This window comes from Octodon degus, unplaced genomic scaffold (genome assembly GCF_000260255.1).
Source record: "Octodon degus isolate 3935 unplaced genomic scaffold, OctDeg1.0 scaffold00051, whole genome shotgun sequence".
Classification (NCBI taxonomy): Eukaryota; Metazoa; Chordata; class Mammalia; order Rodentia; family Octodontidae; genus Octodon; species Octodon degus.
The window spans coordinates 2,601,268-2,607,499 of record NW_004524627.1 but is presented as its reverse complement, the minus strand read 5'-3'; the positions used below and the strand labels follow the sequence as shown (position 1 = coordinate 2,607,499).

At 35.1% G+C, this 6,232-nt stretch overlaps 1 pseudogene; it reads right to left on the bottom strand.

Annotated features, from left to right (window-relative positions):
* Positions 1 to 200: 200 nt before the first annotated feature.
* On the bottom strand, positions 201 to 425 carry LOC111817212 (annotated as a pseudogene).
* Positions 426 to 6,232: the final 5,807 nt, after the last annotated feature.

Genomic DNA, 6,232 nt, shown 5'->3' with positions numbered 1-6,232 from the left:
TGAGGTTTAACTAATAAAGTGCATTTTATTTTTTATTTTTATTTACTTATTTGTTATGTATTTAGTACAGGGTCTACAGGGTCTCACTACATAGATGGGACTCATATTGGTCCTCTCGATGTCAGCTTCCCAAGTGCTGGGATCACAGGTGTGTGTCACTATGCCCAGTCTCAATCACTGTCTTAGCGCACCCCTGGGGGTGGTGCTGGCAAGGCACGTCAGGGATTGAACCCCCGCCGCTGTGCTCTGCCTGAACAGGCGCTTTAGTCCACTGAGCTATTAAAGTACATTTTAAAAATGAATTATTGTGTAACTTTTTCTTGAACTCACATTTTTTTTCCATTTTCTTTTTTAAAAAAAAATAAATAATGGTAAAAAAAAATTAGATACTACACTTGATCTTAGCCAAAAGGCCAAGAAGTGATAAAAAAAAATAGAAACTAGACAAAATTTCATTAAAGTAATAGGATTTCAACAATGGTTGTATTGTATAATGTTATCTTTAAATTAGTTGTTTAGGTTACCAGATATAAACCTACAAAATTAATATAAATAAATAATTAAATAAATAGTAATTAGAATAACTTAAAATGGAGAAAAAATAAATTTAAAAATTAAGCTTTAACTGTTGCTTTCAAAACACCACCAGAAATCCATAGTACAATTATCCAAGCTATTCTGCATATATACATAAATATATATCTTTTTCCTTTTATTTTTCTATCCTCTTCCTCATCCTAGTTTTTACTCTCACTGAGCAGATTCTTTCTCTTTCACAGTATCTATTATACCGTCCAGATTTTACTTACTCTTTTAGGGTCTCACACTGGTGAGATAATATGACATTTGCAAATGTGGGTCTGATTTATTTCACTTACCAATATAGTCTCTAGTTACATCCATTTCTCTATAAAAGCCTCCAATTTATCCTTTGTTATAGCTGAATATTACACTATTGTGTAAAAATGCCACACCTTTTCTATCCATTCTTCAGGTGGTGGGCATTTGGGTTGTTTCCAAGTTTTAGCTATGACACATTGTACTGCTATAAACATGGTGTACATACGTTGCTGTGGTATGATGTTTTCAGTTCTCTTGGAGAAATACTTAGGAGGGGTATAGTTTGCTTGAATGGGACCTCCAGTCCTGCCTCTTTGAGGAAACTCCACATTGATATCCAAAGTGCTTGTACCAGTCTGCATTCCTGCCAACAGTAGAGAAGGATTCCTTTTGCCCCACAACCTCTTCAGCATTTGTTATTTTATTTTTTTTTAATTTTTTTCCTGTATTTTTGGGAAGGGTCTACAGAGTGTTCAGGGTATCACTACTAGATCACTCATAGTGATTCTCCTGTTTACAGCCTCCCAAGTGCTGGAACTACAGGCACGAGCCACCATGCTCAGTCTCAATCGCTATCTCAATGTGCCCTGGGGCAGGGTTAGCACAGCAGGCCCAGGGATCGCACCCCCAGCCCCTGCGCCTACTTACACTCACTTTAATCCAGAGCTGTTCGGCTGGCCCTAGCATTTGTTATTGATTGACTTCTTGATGATAGCCATTTTTTCTGGGGTGAGATAGAATCTAAATAGTGTTTTAATTAACATCTTTTTAATGATCAACAATGTTGAACATTTTTTCATGTATTTATTTGCCATTTGTATTTCTTCATTTGTGAAGTGTGTATTTATCTCAGCTGACTATTTTTTAGACTAGGTCTTTGAATTTTGGAGCCCTGACGTTTTAAAATCTTTATATGTTCTAGATAGAAGGCCTGTGTCAGAAGGACAGTTGGCTATAGCATTTTCCCAATTTGTGAGTTTTCTTTTTACTCTGTAGGTGGTTACTTTTGACAAGCAAAAACTTTTCAAAAAGATGAGATCCCAATTTTTGATTCATTGAAGTATTTCCTGTGCAGTTTGGTGTTTTGAACTCAAAATCTTAAGAATTTTTAAAAAGTACATTTAGTGGCCAATTATTTTCAGTCCTCAAAGATTTCTTTGTAATCTGGAATTATAAATAATCTCAATTTCTGCTTCTTGTTTCATTTCATTTGGTGCTTTGTTTTTCTAAATTTTAGATAAGGAAATAATATTTTATTTTGAACATTTTTATCAGGGTTACATAAAATACACATAATTCCATAAGTATAAATTTATTTTCTTATGTGAGGGGTAAAGTATCTTTTTAATCAGAACAGAAAATATATTATATAATGTCATATAATCCTTAGTGGTGAATAAACTTTAGATACACATGTTAGAATTTTCTACTTGCTTGGCTCCTAAATATTTGTTTCAGTTGAAATAATGTAATTTAAGAAATGGAATTGTTAAGAAATTTTTTAAATTTAACTATTGCATCCAAAGAAGTGAAAACCATGGGATCTCATGCATAATTTAAAAATTTTCCCTACATTTCACATTAACAGAGTCTTTATATTTAGTCACTAGAAATATTTGTGTTTAGTGAGATATTCTTCGACTTGATCTTAATTATAAACTATTGAAGAATCCTTAAAACATAAGACATTTAGTTAAAAATTGAAATTAACTACCACTTAGATATAGTTTAGACTTGATTACTGGACACAAGTCTACACAGCCAACATGGATCTAATGGACTCTGTTGGGCATGAAGTAGACTGCAGTGAATCTACACACACTCAGCAGTGAGATCTATCTGAGGAATCCCTGCCCGCACCTCCCATCTTCCAGCTGAATCCAAAATACATTCTTTGCTTAGAAATACTAATTTACTATGCATTAGAAATAATGTACTTCATAATTATTTCAACTACATGAGGAAATCCCTCTAAATAACAATGCTAGTGCCTTACAAGTTTTGGTGAGTTTAACTATTGTGTACTGAGATTTGAAGGCAGGTTACTTTTAGCAGCTGTAAACATAGCTTTGTCTTGAACTGAAAACGGAAGAGAAAAACCAAGAGGAAAGCAAAGCCTACTTTCTTAAGAGAGTCATCAAGGTGAGTGGTAAGTACTCAACCTCCACGTGTAAGTCAGGATTTCTCTCATTGAGGAAAACAAAGATTTTAAGAAGGAATGAAATGTAAAGGGGGTACAGAGAAAAAATAATTCTCTGTGAAAAGAATAGTCAATTTTATTTGTAGGTAGAGCATGGACTTAACAATTAGTTGCCAACATGAAAGAAATCAAAAAGGGCAGATGGGCCATCACATTTCAATTGGATGGAATTGGCCATATGAATAAATTCCTAAGCCAAAGCCTTGCAGAGAAAGAAGTGTGATAAAGCAGAGTATCTGGTGTAAGTCCACAGAGCTGTTAGGAACATTTCTCACATTAGTGACAAAACAATGAAAAAATAAGACTGAAGAAAATGTGCATATTGGAATGGAAAAGAGAAAAATCTCATGCAGTTTCTTTTAACACCCACAAATTTGAGTGTACCCTGTCATCTGCAGTCTTGAGAAGATCCATTGCTAACAAGGTTTTCCAGGGTGCACGGTATTACATTTTTATAGCTTCCTTTTCTTGCAACAGATATTGCACAATTATAAAAAAAGGTTTTTATTGCAGATTTTATTTTACTGTAAAAGTCAAAGCATTTTCAGGAAATGAGCATAGCATTTTTCCCAAGGGGCTTAGCTAAATGAGAATTTCAGAAAGTGAAATTCTATGAATAATTAAAGATAAAAATAATGGAATAATCTGTTCTGAAAACATAAATTCTGTTCATGTAGATTAAAAATGAAGCATTGAAAGTTATAAAACTATTCAACTCATTTTATGCAAGTATCACTACAGATTCAAATTCATGTAGGAATTCCATTTTTATAGTCTACTGTACACCAACAACACTGTGCTATTTGAGACAGATTCAGCGTGGCTTCCCTAACACTATCTGACTTTTGTATGAACTATAGACTCATTGAAGTAAGCCCAAAACAACAAAAAAAAAAAAAAAAAAAAAAACAGATGATGACAGAAATTCTCCTTTAATGACTGATATGGCTGATTCTGGAAAACATAGTTATTTTTAGAGGATATTTGCAGACAATTTATTTCCTTACTACTGGAACCCAGAAATAAATGGACCTACCTATCCAGCTGTAGGCAGTTGCAAAATGCTGCAAGGCTCCTCCCCAGGCTTTGGACAAGAGCTTTCCCTAAAAGACACATAGTACAGAGGATAAACACAGACCATGAATCTCCTTTAAGCAGCTGGATACCAGGGGAAGATAAGGGGTGAGTGACACATGTCATTCACCTCCACCAAAAATTATCCACCAGAGGATGTCATTCTCCTTGCCCAGAAAAGGAAGTTCCTAAGAGGCTTAGAGAAGGCATGAGTGCAACACTAGTCAGTCCTCTCCCATGGAAGCCAGCATCAGAAGTGAGGAAAAAGCCTTCCCTATATACTTGAAGCTTCTTCCTTCACTGCAGATTATCTGGTTTTGAAAGTAAACAGGCAGACTTTTCACTTCTCCCCTACTAATTCCTACTCCTTGGGTCTGCTACTTACCAATTATTTTCCCTATACTATGATCCAGTGCATAATGGACACCTTCCAGTGTGTCCTTACCCTAAGAAATCTCACCCTTATGAATACCTCCTAAGGCTGGGGAGATAGCTTGGCAGTCTAAACTGGGCTTCGTGGCACATGCCTGTAATCCCAGAGCTGAGGAGGCTGAGACCGAAGAATCACAAGTCTGAGCTGTGTAGGGAGAGCCTGTACCTAATAAATAAATAAATAAATAAATAAATAAATAAATGTTTTTTAACAAAACTTCCTAGACCACCTACCTTCACAGAGACTGTCAATAATTTGTTCTCCTAAGTCACATCATGTATAGACTGTAAATCTTTCACAGAGATACTGATAAACCAAATTAAGAAAACGAAAAGGATAACAGAGAGAAGAAAGAAGGGACTGATAGGAAATGTCTCAGGCGTCTATATAATTATAACACATTTCCTTCTTTTCAGAGTCCTTCCTGACCATTAAAATTCAAAGGAATAGTCCGTTTTGAACTCAATGGCACATTTGGTCATTTACAAGAATTAACCTGGGTTAGTAGGGCCTCAGGAAAATGGAGTCATTCAGAGGACAGCATTGGAGGCTGGCAGCCCACCACGACCTCCACAGTGACCAGAGTGTAGCCTTTTGGTGTCCATCATACATAATGAGTCTATAAAATTATGTATTAATAGAAAACTAGCTCAGCTTTTTCATCTACAAATGTCTTTGTTTTGTAATCACACCTTAAATTTATTCACTGAGCATCAACATTTTGTGGACAAATACTAGTTCTCAGAACCAAGAAAATATTATTTCAGGATCTTCTAGACTTCACTTCATAGTAAGAAGTCATATTTCATTCTAATTATTTATTTTAAAGTAAGTTCATTTTTGGATGATATTACACGTTTTCAATACAATGTGGTTAATATAAATTCGATTTATTCATATTAATTGAGATTTGCTGGGATTATCAAATCTGGCATTCATGTCTCTATTGGTCCTAGAAATTTCTTTCTGCTGTATACTTGTATTTGCTCTTTCTAAAATTCAAATAGCTTATATTCAACCTTTTCTCCAATCACTCAGAGGTGCATAGTGGTAGATTCTGCTTAAACTCTAAAGAGCTGATTAAAAATAAAATATTTCTACAGATATCCTAAGAAAGTATTTAGAGTTTTGAAATTAGTGCTGGCAATGTTTACCTAGAGTTTAGGGTGCTTTAAAATATATATCATTGCTGATATTCAAACATGACAACAATGAATTTATAGATGACTTTTAAGCTCACTCAAATCTTGAAATTCCATTATCATCTTAATTAAATAATATTCAAGCAGTTTTACTGCTTTTTTATTTAAAATATAGAAAAAACATAAAAGGCAATTTCAAAACAGGCTAATAGGACAATAATAATAATAATTAATACACTGCACATTATTATTTTTATGGAAATTATCCAGAGTACAAGATATAGACATGAAACTTAATTTTTTCTTTTCTGCTTTTAGGAGAGGGTGTACAGGGTCTGACTACATAGCTCGGACTCACAGCTGAAAACTCCTGTTTTCAGTCTTTCAAGTGCTGTGGGATTACAGGCGCGTGCCACCACGCCCAGTCTCCATAGCCATCTCAGCATGCAGGGGCGGGGGAGCGGGGGAGGTCGTCCAGGCACCCCAGGAATTGAACCACAGGCGCTGCTCTCTACCTAAGCAGGCATTTTAGTCCACTGAGCT